Source organism: Pezoporus flaviventris, unplaced genomic scaffold (genome assembly GCF_033815535.1).
Source record: "Pezoporus flaviventris isolate CSIRO_AGI_PZ_B2104156 unplaced genomic scaffold, CSIRO_AGI_Pfla_v1 ptg000047l, whole genome shotgun sequence".
NCBI classification, from domain to species: domain Eukaryota; kingdom Metazoa; phylum Chordata; class Aves; order Psittaciformes; family Psittacidae; genus Pezoporus; species Pezoporus flaviventris.
The window spans coordinates 10,903,483-10,917,219 of record NW_026892595.1 but is presented as its reverse complement, the minus strand read 5'-3'; the positions used below and the strand labels follow the sequence as shown (position 1 = coordinate 10,917,219).

Genomic DNA, 13,737 nt, shown 5'->3' with positions numbered 1-13,737 from the left:
TTGCTTCGTGCCAGCTGAATTCTGCGAGAGGGATGGTGTTAGAAATGGAAGGCTACAGTAATGTTAACTATGCTGTTTCCCTTCAACATCCATTTTGTTCCAAAGAAACACTTGCCAGAGATTAAAATATTCAAGATGGCTGTTTTCTGCACCCTTTCTGCGAGCTCTACAGTTTTCCACGTTTCAAATATTCCGAGTCCCCGACCTCCCTAGGGCTGTGGCTATTTTATCCCTCATCTATCAGCCTCCCAAGTTACTAAATATTGGCCAAACTTCAAAGAGGGCTGATCAACGGCCGCCCCGTTTCCATCCCGGACACCGCCGCAGCCCTCTGGAAGCCGGTTCGGCCGCATGCCTCCTCCGTACCGACACTCGCAGCCGCGCGCAGCCGGGCGAGGATGCTCCGCAGCCGGGGGCAGAGCACGGCCCCCGCGGCGGGACACTCCCGGCAGATCCCGGCCCTGGGGCAGCGCCCGGAGCCCGGCGGTTCCGCGGGGGCCCGCTCCCCGCACCTGGATTCCGCGCGAGGCCCCGCCGAGCCCTCCGGGGCAGCCGCTGAGCAGCTGCGGGGTGGAGCGGACAGCGGCAGCATCGAGAGGACCAGGGGGTGGCGGCGGCAGCAGCGGGGGGGGGGATCCCGGCTCCGTCTCCGCCTCGCCCGGTGGCGGGAGGCAGCTGGAAGGTCCAGGGAGGGGAGGGAGCGGAGCGTATCCCCGAGGTTCTACGCAGAGCCGGGCCCTCCACCGGGGTTCCTGTGGCTGGGGCAGCGTTCTTTTGTCCCACCGTGTGTGTGTGTGTGTGTGTGTGTGTGTGTGTGTGTGTGTGTGTGTGTGTGTGTGTCCCGGAGCGAAGGCGGAGGCCGGCGCGGCCCGGGCCGGCAGCAGTGCTGGCAGCCGCGCCCTCCCCTCCCCCACGGCCGCGCTGGACGCGGCGGCCGAGGGGTGCCCCGCACCCACGGGCAGCGCCGGGCTCCCACCGGCCTCCATCCGCCGGGCAGTGGCAGGCGGGCGGCCCGCGGCGGTAGGGCTCCCACCCCTACCCCTCGCCGAGAAGCGGAGCCCCCGGGCGCTGCCCGCGGGGGGAACCGCGGCAGGGCTGCACCCCCGGCCCCGCGTCCCCGCGAACAAAGAGCCGCGGCGGGTTGCGGGTGGTTCTGTTCACCCAGGCGAACGGGCAGTGCAGGGTGTCTTCTGCGGCTCGGGGCTTCTTCGGGTATGTCGACGTCCGCTCTTGCCCAACCGCGCTAGAATCTGGCTGGGATATTGGTTTGAAATATTAAGGCTGGGGTTTAACTCGGTATTTGTTAACAGGTCACTCTGAATATGTCAGGGCTTTTCCTAAAAGTATCAGGTGATGCAGTCCCTCACTGCACTTAGAAGAGCGTTTGTCCCAAACCGCGTATAGACAAATGGATTAAGCTAAGAATCGGATGGTTTCTCTCGCTACATTGCACAGCTGTGAGGGTTTGTTTTTTTTTTCATGGCTGAGAACTGAGAGCTTCACTGACCTCTAAAAAAATATTACTTCATAAGAAGAAAGCATCGAGTCCCTATCCCCCTCCCTCCCCCCCCAAAAAAAAAATAGAAGTAAATGGACCAGGTGTCCCGTTTTCCACAACCTTCATTGTAATTAGTTGGTGAGCAGAAGCGATGAAGCACTTTCCACTTGCACAAAATGATTTTCTTAAGCACCGCCCCAACGCTGCTGTGTGTTACCGAACCCACGATGCGCGTTTGAAGAGCCTCCTACTGTACCCGCATCTAGGGAACGCGTAGTGAGTGCTCACACCCCGCATCTGTTTTAAGCGGTTTGATGGGTGCATTTGCACACCGACGTGCAACACCTGGAAGGAGAGTTAAGAGACCTCCTGGTCAGCAAGAATCACCTCTGTAAAACCCATGTATGACCAGCTAGGGAAAGCAGGACTTGCTGCCTGGGAGCAGAACCTTCCTCCTGAAGTATCACTTCGGTGAATTTTAGCTCCTAAATTACCTCCTTTCCAGCCACTGCTTCTTTACACTGCCGTGATCACTTAGCTGTTGTGATTCCTGAGAGCTCTCGGTGACCGCCCGGTGACAGGCAACCCCAGCGTAGACAAACTCAGGTTTGAAAACCCTGTCCGTCGCCAGGCTTCGCTGGCTCCTGAGCTGGATCCATCCTTCCGCTGCCAACACCACGGGAACGGAGAGAAGGAGGTTTATCTGAATGACTCGAGTTAAAATAAAATTGTACCTGTCACTGGGGAACATCTGTGGGTGAGGCGTTGCTGAGGTCAGCAGGTGGGTCCCGCAGCGAGCTGCACCTATCCCGTGCTGAGAACACAGCTGCCAGGTTTTACAGTTTTTAATGAAAAAAATGAAAAGATGCGGGTGATGGGGAAAAAAAAAAAGAGAAAAAACTATGCCAGCCAACAGCTGCAGATCCAGCACACCGACCATTTAGGGTTTATTACTTTCAAAAAATTCAAGGTTCCTCGGTGTGTCTGAATCCATGTCTTTTCTTCGGTATCTTAGCTAGCGAGGGCCATGTCCTGTCATCAGCCTGACCTTTAAGAGGGCTATATCCTTTATTCAAAACAGGCGAGTTGAAAAGAAAGATCAGTGAAATACAATTTCACCGGGGAAGGGGGCATTTTTAATACGAATCCTGCTCTCTATAAACTGTAAATAGACCCTCGCAGAGCTGTCAGGAGCTGGTCTGGAAGGCAACCGGATTTCAAGCGGCCGGAACGCTCGTTATAATCAGCTCACGGGCTCGGATACGGCGAAGGTGCCAACTTCTAATTGATACGTTTAGGCGAAGCTCCCAACGTAATTGCTTTTAACATTCATTTATGCAAAGAGGCTTCGTGCGGACAGGGCGGGCCGGAGAGGCAGTGCTGCTGCCAGCAGGAAACGGGCCTCGAGCCACCGGCGGGAGCGGGACCGGCACCGGCGGCGGCTCCAAGGGTAGCGCACCCGCCCGCCGGGCCCCAGGGGTCTGCTTCCCGCCGGGACGGAGGCTGGAGCCGCGCCGGTGCCGTCGTCCATCGCGGAGAGACGAAAGGTTGTGTGTGACGACCAGGGACGGCAGCGGCGACAGCCCCACACAACAGCGGTTATAACGATAATCATTCTTGCTGACGGCGTTTACCCCCCGAGCAGAACCTCCAGCTCACGTTATCCGATGGCGGTAGCTCGGGTGCTGGAGTGCCGTGAACGCAGTGTCTCCTGGAGCAAACCCTGTTATCGCGCGGCGCCGTCATTAACGATTAGTATGCAGCTCAAATATGGTATTTTCCTTTGCACCTTCCACGGCGGGACCTCAGGGTGAAGAAACTCCCGGAGGCTCTCGCCTCTGCCCACCCGTCAGAAGAGTGGCGCTCAGAGAGCCCCCACCAGCGTGAAATGGGCTGGGGGGAGGTCTACACTTTCCTCCCAGGAGGAAGGGCCATATTAACCCCACGCCGTGCCAGCCGGGACCCTCTCGACCCGTAGGCTCGCGTGGCCGCTGCAGCACGGCTGTTAACTACCAGGACTCAAGGCGGCGGGACCGGCCTCCTCCGCTGGCAGCGCTGCCGCCGCGCCTTGCTGGGCTCCCCAGCGGGGGCCCCCCTGCCAGAAACTCGCGGCGCCGGCACGGCCGCCAGCGCTAATCTCACATCCTCCCCGGCGAGCACGCACAGAAAGACGGCGAGCCAAAAGGCAAACCCGTCCCTGGGTGGGCTCGAACCACCAACCTTTCGGTTAACAGCCGAACGCGCTAACCGATTGCGCCACAGAGACTCCCTCCTACTGCTTTTTCCACCACGCCAGTCCTGTGTTACGCCGCTGTGCCAACCTTGCTTCCTCCTCGCTACGGCGACCTGCGGGCCACCGTGTACAACCGGGCGGCTTTTCTCCTTTCTTCTTCTAGCCAACATGAAAGGCTAATTCCTAAAACAATTGTTCAGAGCAGCGTCTTTTTTCCGGGGAATAAATTAAGGAATCAGAGGTGAAACTGCTTCTTCTTGGCTGCTGCTAATTCATCCATTACACGTGCAAACCAAAATGCAATTCCCAAATATCATTGCAAAATTGCCCTATTAATATATCTAAAAGGTAATTTAAGTGACTACAGGGAGCAGTTAGACTGTTTAAAGCAGGCAGCATCCCTCCGCGCGTAAGTAGGCAGATTGTATCTACCTTTCTAGTGATTGAAAACAGCAGTGAAGAAAAGCTATCATTCTTATTATCATTGTATCAAAATCTGCTTCCCACATGACCTTACAGTAAATTATCTATAGCTACAGCTCTGCCAAGTAGAGTTTTCTCATCCAAACTTGAGCAAGTGTTTTCCCCTTTTTTTTTCATTAGCTGATACTGTTAGAATCTCTCTTAAGTCGGTCACTTCATGTTGTCCCTGTGGCTCCATGAAGCTCTACCTGATGACTTTTCTGACCACTGAATGCCACGAAGTGGAGCTGGGACATGGCACCCAAGGCACCAGGATGCGTGCTGGCTCTTTCCCAAGAGAATGCTGATTATCTCCCGGTCTCTGCCCACCCCAGACCAAGAAATCCCTACTCACTCTCGAAACCAGAGAGTCTTGAGCAGCAGGAGTAAGAGCAAAAGAGTGTTACTCCAGCTGTCACATTTTGTACGATACCTTGTTCTTCAACCTTGCTGTAAGACTTCATTCCTCAGCCCAGTGAGTAACTTAAGCTAACTGTCCGCATGCACTGTCCACAGCTCAGCCACTAGTTTTCCCAGTACTTTGAAAAGAGCTATGTAAATGTCAGTGTTATCACAGTACTGCTTCGTTTTACTGCATATTGTAGATACCTTACTGATCAAAATCTTTTCAAATAAGAGGGAGAAAGACGAGATATGCAAGCCCTCAGAAGTAATTAAAGTTATTTTAAAGATTGCTTTCTAGGGCATCATGCCCACTGTGTCATGTTTTCTTCAGCAGACCTCTACTATTCTCAGACTCAGAAGAACCAGTTCAGAGGCTGGACCACTTCTATTTTCTCCGTGTAGGAGGACAAGCAAACAGTCCTGTGACTTTATGCACAAGCAAAGGTATTTTGTGGAAATAGCAAGATTTAAGTCTGAAAAAAGGTCTAGCCCGTAGACCAACAGAGAGACATTTGGGCATGGATTTTGGGCCCTGAAACATTTTACTTTTTATGCATTTAATATTCCCATTAGTTTTAATAAGTGTAAACTTAACTATTTTCAAAATCTGTGTCTAGCATCCAGCTCTCAAAAGGGACTTTGCTACGCTGATACTGAGCACAAGCTCTAATTTTGAGGTGTCTGATTGGAGCACGGGACCTGGCATTAGACATTTAAGGCTGCCTGTTTCATGTATTGGGACAGTGAGAGTGCTGCAGGTGGGGTTACAGAGTCACTTTGGCACCTTTCTTCTTAGCATTCTTCCTCACTTTCATTTAATTTCTTTAAAGACTTATAAGGTAAAAAAAAAAAAAAATGAGAAGAACATGCACAACAGCAAATGCTACCCCTTTGTCTCGAAACCCACAGATCAGCAAAAGATCTGATCATGGATGAGTTTTGCTGACTGTTGAAGCAGTAACCAGTGAGCCATCGTACCAGAGAGCAACATTATCTATCACTACTCTGTAAATGGAAAAGATTAGCTATCTACCCTTAGGAGAAGGTTTCTGACTGTATCTTCAGTAGAAAGGAAGAGGCCAAGTGCTGTTTGAAGCATTCAGGAGCCAGAAAGGGCTGCTGCTTCAGATTAATCATCCTCTCTATCAGTGCTTTATTCTTTATAACTGCACAGTTCTCTTCCTTGATACGCTGTTTCTTGTGGATTGTATCTGTTTTTTTTCCAATATCTAGTGTATATAATTTAAATACCATTATTGGATTCACTAATTATGGATTATATTTTTGCTTATATTTTTATAAAAACATACATGTAAGCAAAATGTTTTCCATATGAATATATGAAAATGTTACACTATGTAATGTAAAACTATTTTTATATTTTATAATATTTAAATCTTGTATAACGTTGTTGTATTGTTATTTTGAGATCCATGAACTTGCATGTTCATCATTATGATATCTGTGACCTTCTTCTGATACAGGTTTTAGTTCCTGCGTGTCAGAGAAAGGACATTCTGGAACAGAACAGAGTTTGAAACTGGGTATTGTTTATGATTTTTAGAAACATACCATTTATTCATCTTCTGTTCAGAAAAATAAGTCTTGTTATTCACTCAGAACTGTTCCTAAGACCAGTTCTGTAGGATATAACAGAAACAAAATAATTTTCCCACTTACACCACAGAATTACTCATTAACTAGTCTATTTCTACAATTTCTCAAAGGAAAGAACCATTTACGCCCCAACAAGCACATGTGCCTATATTATTTATTATTCTATGTGTCATTTTTGGTGAACTATTTGCCAGCTCTTGAGTTACAACTCAGCCCAAAGTACAAAACACAGTCCCCCAAAAATTCAGAACATTTGCTCTGTTTCTGCCCCAATATATTTCTGATTGCTTATTTTGTAACAGAGGCCCAGCTTACTATCCAAAGAATTCTTGTGTTTTCCTCTGAAACATATGATTCTAGTCCTTACCAGAACACCAAAATAAATGGATAACTAATATAATTCAACAGTGCCATTAAGATTAATAAAAGTAGAGAATAAGTTTTCCATGACAAAAATTTTTTCACTATGGAGCTGCAAGCATCAAACTATGGAAAGCATTATTCCTGAAGAAGTATTCAAAAGGCAGACACAGACAGGGTTTTTTGATCAGTTGAAAGACTTCTTTTCATCCTTCAAATAAAATGCACTTGGAGTTGTTTGGGGTTTTTTATTCAGTTGTTTGCATACTGATTCACTGTTTTTCAGATACAAAGGTGTCTTACCATTTTTTTTCTAAGACTTTATTAACTAAACACTTCTATTCTTGGGTGTATAGGTTAAGTCAGAAAATTACTGGACGTCCCTGCATATGGGATCAACTTACCTTAAAAGCAAAGAACAAGACTGAACAATAGCATTTTACTGACCTCTCCAGTTCACTTAGCTTTGGCTTCTCCTATAATGCAAGTCACACAAAAGAAGGCTGGATGAGAAAATCCAGAAATCTCAGGGTGTTGCTAATTGCACACTGTTGGGTAGCCTAAAAGTCAACCATTCTGTTGACCTCCATAACCACATTTACCAAAAGGAAATGGCATAAGCTGCCTGGTTCTGATCATGAAACGCATGGTTGCACTTGCCTCATGTTCAGGAAAGACAAAATTCAGTGTGTTGTTTGAGTGTGACAAAAACTGTAAGACAGCCATTGCTATTACCAGTAATTTGGAATATGCAGCTGTGGAGGGAAAAAAACAACCAAACACCACAAAATCAAACCAAATGGAGAGAGCTCGGAAGTGATCTTCAGCTCTCTCCTGACAGAATATAAAGGGGAATTTTGCATTGCAATTCCCTGCAATCTATCTTTTTGAGTGACTACTGAAAACAGTGTAATCATTATGGCAGTTTAATAGTTTACACACACACGAAAAACCCCAACCAAAACCCATCATCACCAACAAAAAGGTTTTAAGATACTGCTTCAAAAAAGTGAAAAGAAGGAAATTTTACTGACACAAGAAGTAAGCATAACGCCAAGGATGATTCTCACATAGCACTTATTTCTCTTGAGCACTTTCCATTATCATGGTAAGAAAGAGAGAAATTTCCTGTCTTTGCAGGTTTTTTGAACTGCACCTAAGTAAGAATGCTGAAGAGTTCTTAAAAAATAGTGAATATCATGAAAATAAGAATGAGTCTTATGCAACTGAACTCTAATCTTGTCTCTCCAGAACACACAGGAAAGCAAAGGAATTGTCAGCCTATGTTCTCAGGAGAAGCAACCTATTTTAGCATTTTCTGAAGACCAGGATTCAGAGGTAAGTTCTAAACATAGGCCTTGGCTCAGAAAGCCTATTCAGAGTAATATGAAAGCATGTGTTAACATGTACAATCAAATTATTAGCATAGTATAAAACTATTTTCTTCAATAGCCTAAATTTAAGAAAAAAACTGAAGGGCACAAAATCACTGTTTGTTAAAAAATGACAAGAACACAAATTTTGTATCCTTAAAATGCTTAGGAAAACACATCTCTCTGTAATAGTCTCACCAGAAAACATCTGCCACTCTTTTAAAAGTTACTTCACAGGTGATCACACTAGCCAGCTTTACATCTGTCCAAGTGCTGGAGTTAAGCCAGAGCACTAACGTTTGAAGGAAAGGCAGTGAGAAAGGAGAGCGCAGGTAAGGTTTGTGGATCCACTCCAGATATTTCCAAACAGGAATCTGACATGTTGTTCCAGGCAGCAATCTTAAACCTGTGCTGACAGGTTGTGTGGGCAGCACCACTTCCGAATGCCTTTTTTTAATCAGACTGTTTCAAAGAGAGCAGGCATCACATTCAGGTATCAGTGCTCTTTTTAGGATGCATTTACATGCTAAAAATGTTCTTGCATTGCCTTCTAGAAGAGCTCTGTAGGAAAGATGACACAGGGGATCCAAAGAACCATAGAGAAGCCATTTTATTTTAGTTCCTTCAGCTACATTTATCACTGGCTAGCAGAAGATTAACAGAGGTCTCTTAATCCTAGAACTCTTATCGCCAAAATGGAGGGAGGTTATAACATTGCACCATGAAAACAAACATCAATTCCTATTGTTATGGTTAGCTCCAGCAAAATTCTAACTTTCTCAACACCTCTGGTGCGAGAAAGCTTTTTCCATTGCTATTCCCTGGCTGTCCCTTGCAGTGTGAGCAGCATTCTGCAGGACCTCAGGATACCAAACATGTTGGTGGCCTGAACCTCCCATAAAACACTCCTTCTTGGAGTTATAATAGGAATTATATACAAGAGACATTATATACAAGAGGTTCTTCTTGTTCCCCATAAGGATTATGTAAGAGATATTCAGAATGTTCTTGGTAATCTACAGCAGACAGAAACTAAAGGATACCTCTCTCCTTCCCTCTCTCTTGGTTATAACAAACCCCTTTTTTTCACAGGGTCTCAAAAATAGACAGATGCTACAGTAATAGAGCCTAGATAAAAAACTAAAAGCAAAACTTAGATCTCACTCACCTACAACTGAGAGAAAAAGTGAGGTTTGTACCTACCTTGGTTGAAATAAGGGACAATATATTTCCAGTGTTCTATGAAATTTAATGATTGCTTAGCATAGACAGGAATTCATGTGGGTGCTGGAATATTTAAAGAAAAAAATAAATAAAAAGAAAGGCCTCCAAATTAAATACACCTATCCTAATGCAAAATCTTGGAAAGCATGAAGTAGAGGAAGAGAAGAGCATGGAGAGTAAAGAAAAGAGAGACAGATCAGGGATTTAAAAGAGAACAAAGAGGTGTGAGAGGGAAACAAAAGGATAAAAAATCAGAAAAGTGAAAGGAAGTCTGAATTAGCTCGTTTTTTCAGGCAGGCCATATCCCTGCTGCTTTCAGAGACTTTACAGTGGAAAGGGACCAACATATTTTTGCAGTTTCAGCAGCTTGTGGTGAGACTGAACGCAGAAGAAGAACGCAGAGGGAACTGACCTCTCTCCTGTTGCTCCTGTCCTAATGGATGGTATAATCTCCACTACAGCAAAGGAACAGAGAAGGCACTTAGTGAGTTACTCACAGCTCCCTGTTCCCTCCTCCTCCTCTTGGCCCCCAGCTTCTCAGATCTTTCTATTAAACTTTTAATAGTGGGGACCCCCTCACTCAGGGCAGCACTGCAGTCATTCATTAGTGTCCACCTAGGGAACAAATAACTCTTTAGCTGCACTGTAGGTGTCCAGCTTGCTTTGTGCCTGGAGGGGGATTTGTAATCGAAACAGGGAAGTGCAGGAGCAAAGAGAAAAAATGGGCAATAATAACCCGTGAACTCGCCTTTCATTCAGGTAACACACAAGACACATGTTAATGATTTCAGTTTAAGTACCAGCCAGGGAACTAACTGTACACTAACCAAGCAGAAACCACCTGCAAGTGCCAGGATCTTCTTGGAGAAGGGACAGCAAGAAGCAACTTGCAAATTACCAGGGAATTGTTTTGTTGCATGCTTTACTGTTTTTCATTTGCAAGGTCCATTTATAGACTTCACCCAAATGGATCAACAAGCTAAGATTCTTCTCAGGTCTTGCATTTTAGCCTGTCTGTACGGAGTATTTCTGTAACTGGATTAGGAGAACCCATGAATATCGAGACAGAATGTGCTGCGATTTCAGCGCCTATGTTTCTAATGGGACTAGAATATCAGCCAGTTATGTACTATTTTAGGCAGGACTGTTTCAGACCTCATGGCCTAGATTGCCTGGATCATTAAGATAATTTTAAAATACAAATTAATTAAAACATAGATGAATAGGAAATGGGTTTTGCTTCATATAATTTCTGTCAAAATGCATATGTGTAGAAAACCAAATAAGCAATCTTTATCTAAGCACTCTTCTTTATTGTCCCCTTTCAGGTTTTTGGTGACTACCAGCCACAGCAGGGTGAGGCAGCCATTTGCCCATCTTGCTGGTAGCCCTGGATGAACACATCTGCCTGCAGCATATGTAGAAGACAGCCAGAGAAATACAAGAGACGATCTCTTTGACAGAAATGAGGACTACAAATACCTTCAAGGACAATGTTTCCTTTTTCATCCCTAAATATTTGCAATCAATACAGCTTCAGTATTGCGCAAGCTAATCAATAATGCAGTGACAGTGAAAGAGATGTGAGGGTCTTTCTGGCAGCTACAAAAGGGCAACGATGCTTTGATAGCTTCTACCGAGGATTTATCATTTCTTGGATAATCTCCTGCAGAACACTGTGGGGCATAAGAGTTTAATATACAATATGGCTATAGGAAGGGAACTGGACAGATGACTGCACTGTATCTTCGTGTGCCACTGTATCTCATGTGCCAAGGAAATCAAAGGTAAAATAAAAGCATGGTGCATGTCTGAAAATGAATACAATGTACAACGAGTATTGTTTGGACATTTAATACAGCTAAGCTGGGCCATAAAAGGTAAGAGAGTGTAAGGGTGTTATAAGAAGCCACAATCCTGTTTTGTCATTTACCTTCAGAGGGCCTTTGTTATAAACTATTTTTATTAGATTATAAGTTATTTCAGAGACATACAGAAGCTAAATATCTCTCCCTTTCCACATGCATGCAGTTCATTAACTGTGAATGAAATAAGAACAACTTGCCCTTAGATAAAGAATCCCATGCAGTACTTAATAAATAGGAACAGAAGACGTCATGTCTCCAAAGTTTAATACATTTTGGTCAAAATGCCCCTGGCTCAAGTGAACAGAACATTTACCGAGATGTGCTACCGCTGGGGGAAGGGATCTTCCATTCAGACATCTCTGCTGCTACGCAGAATGCTGCCACTTACACGCAGCATAATCCTCCCAGGAAAAGGAAATACAGGCTGTGCACAGCAGCATATTCTGACAATACCAAGTCCTCCTCCTGCTCCTTGAGGTTGTGGGGCAGGGCCCTAATAATAAGACCAAGAGCAGTCAGACAACACATAAAATCTCATCATTTCACCTACCCAGGAATCCTCTAGGCCTTAAAGGACTAAAATTATTCCTTTTCCCTTCTTCTTTCTCACTTTTCTTTCACTACATAAAAGCCTTTCTAGATTTCTTCAAGTTTGTGTTGCAATTATTTACTACCTCTGAGTAATTACTATACATATATGAAATTCTACTTTAAGAAACTATGGTATATTAATAAATACACACCGCAACATATCCCAATTGCTACTAAAGAGATTCATGATCATCCTGCATTATGACAACTTACAACTATGTATTTTTCAATAGAACACAATCCAGCATTTTCAGGTTTTCATACAGCAAACAGTAATTATGGTATCATTAGCTTTTTTACTGTTTTTTCACACTGTTAATGCACTGTACATCTGCTCAATTTCCACCTAAGTGAAAATAGTAAATATGAAAAACATATGATTGTGTACAACATATTTTTAAGTCTTATAGCCCTTTCTAGTCTTTTTATTACATTAACTAGCTTTAATAAATTCTGCTAACACTCAGAGCCATTTAACAATTGCTTTCCTTACATACCCATGAAACTGTTATTTCAAGGTTCTCAGATTTTTTCTTTGTTGTAGTTTATTAAAACAAGCAAATAAACAAACCACCCAAAATCCCCAAAACAGGTGTGCATGAGTCTGTCAATGCACCTGGAAATTTTCAATCTTTTTTTTTTAAAAATAAGTTAAGCAACACAACGGTACTGTTAAAATCAGTTAATTCACAATTAAAGTGTCAAGCAACCTTAAAATAGCTCATTTTCTGAAATTATTTCATTTGGTCTTAATTTAGGATTTTTTAAAGCTTGTGAAAATATTATGCCCAAAACCATCAAGCTAAAACATGTCAAATGAATTATGATATTAACAACAAAAATTATGTTTATAGTATTTTACAAAGTACAGTATGCAGTTCAATGACACATAAGCAGATTTATAATAAAACTAGTCTCACAAGACTACATAACCCTTTAAAAACAGCATTTCTGCCGTCTTCCATAGGCTTTTGCAGCTTGATAGGTACAGATAATGTGTATTTCATACAGCCAATGATCATTAAAGACCCCCCGCATATTTCTCTTAAATTGCATAAATTGGAAAATTGTTCATTTCCTCTTCCTCCAGCTCTGTTTTCGTGTATGATGAATTTAGGGATGTTTTGCTGAAAATGGGCAAGAGATTACGCCACATACAGATATGCCTGCTGAAAACAATTCAATGAATTAAAAATAACCACGGCCTGCAGCTGACCTTTCATATTAACCATATATCTGTGTATTTTTTACATGCCTTAATGATTATTAGAGTCTGGCTCAATGAAAATTACTGAAGAGTACAATATTTAGCATTTGTTTTATATTATTTACAATTTCAGTGTTGTATTTGCAGAGGTCTATAATCTCCATCCTGGAAATCTTACTTAGATGGATAATGCAATCTCGTGTCAATATTCTAAATGACAGATTCAGGACTACTCTTTCATTATGATATAAAACTAAGATAAACGGGTAGACAAACTATATAGATCAACTTGGCAGTGGATGCCTCCTTACTGGAGACAATATGTCTGCAATCTGTACAGATATCTGTTTATAAGCAGATGAACAAAGCAATGCTAAATCCTAAGTCTTGTCAAGGTCCAAGAGCTCTGCAATACTTCTGATGGAAATATATTACAATCATCTCTACATTGCATGTACCTGCTCCTCCCTCAAGACAAAAAGTTCATGATCTCCAGCACCAGTGTGTACATAAACACATTTTTCAATACTACGTTAATTCTAGGTAATACAAAGATCACAGACTAGGAGGTATTAAATGCAGGTTTACCTCTGTGAGGAAAACGAATAGACATATATGACATAATTTACATCCTAAATCCAGTTTTTGACTAAAATTACCATTGAAATGTGTGTTTTGTTCATTTTGATACAAAGTAAATGGAGAATCACAACTGTGAAAAAACACTTTTGTGGCTAGTAACTTACTCAGTTTTGAAAATGAAAATACTTATCAAAGTATCCATAAGTATTTTAAATAAAAAATAAGACATATAAAAATGTGTTAGAATTACACCTTTCTAGCTCAGAGCAGGTGCAACTATTGCCAACATCTTCCTCACTGGTACTCTTTCTTTTCAG

General features: G+C 43.5%; 1 non-coding gene across 1 annotated transcript; it reads right to left on the bottom strand.

Moving 5' to 3' along the window:
• Window positions 1-3,690: 3,690 nt before the first annotated feature.
• On the bottom strand, window positions 3,691-3,764 carry TRNAN-GUU (transfer RNA asparagine (anticodon GUU)). Its single transcript has one exon. It is a non-coding gene; the product is annotated as a tRNA-Asn (tRNA).
• Between the last annotated feature and the right edge of the window lie 9,973 nt (window positions 3,765-13,737).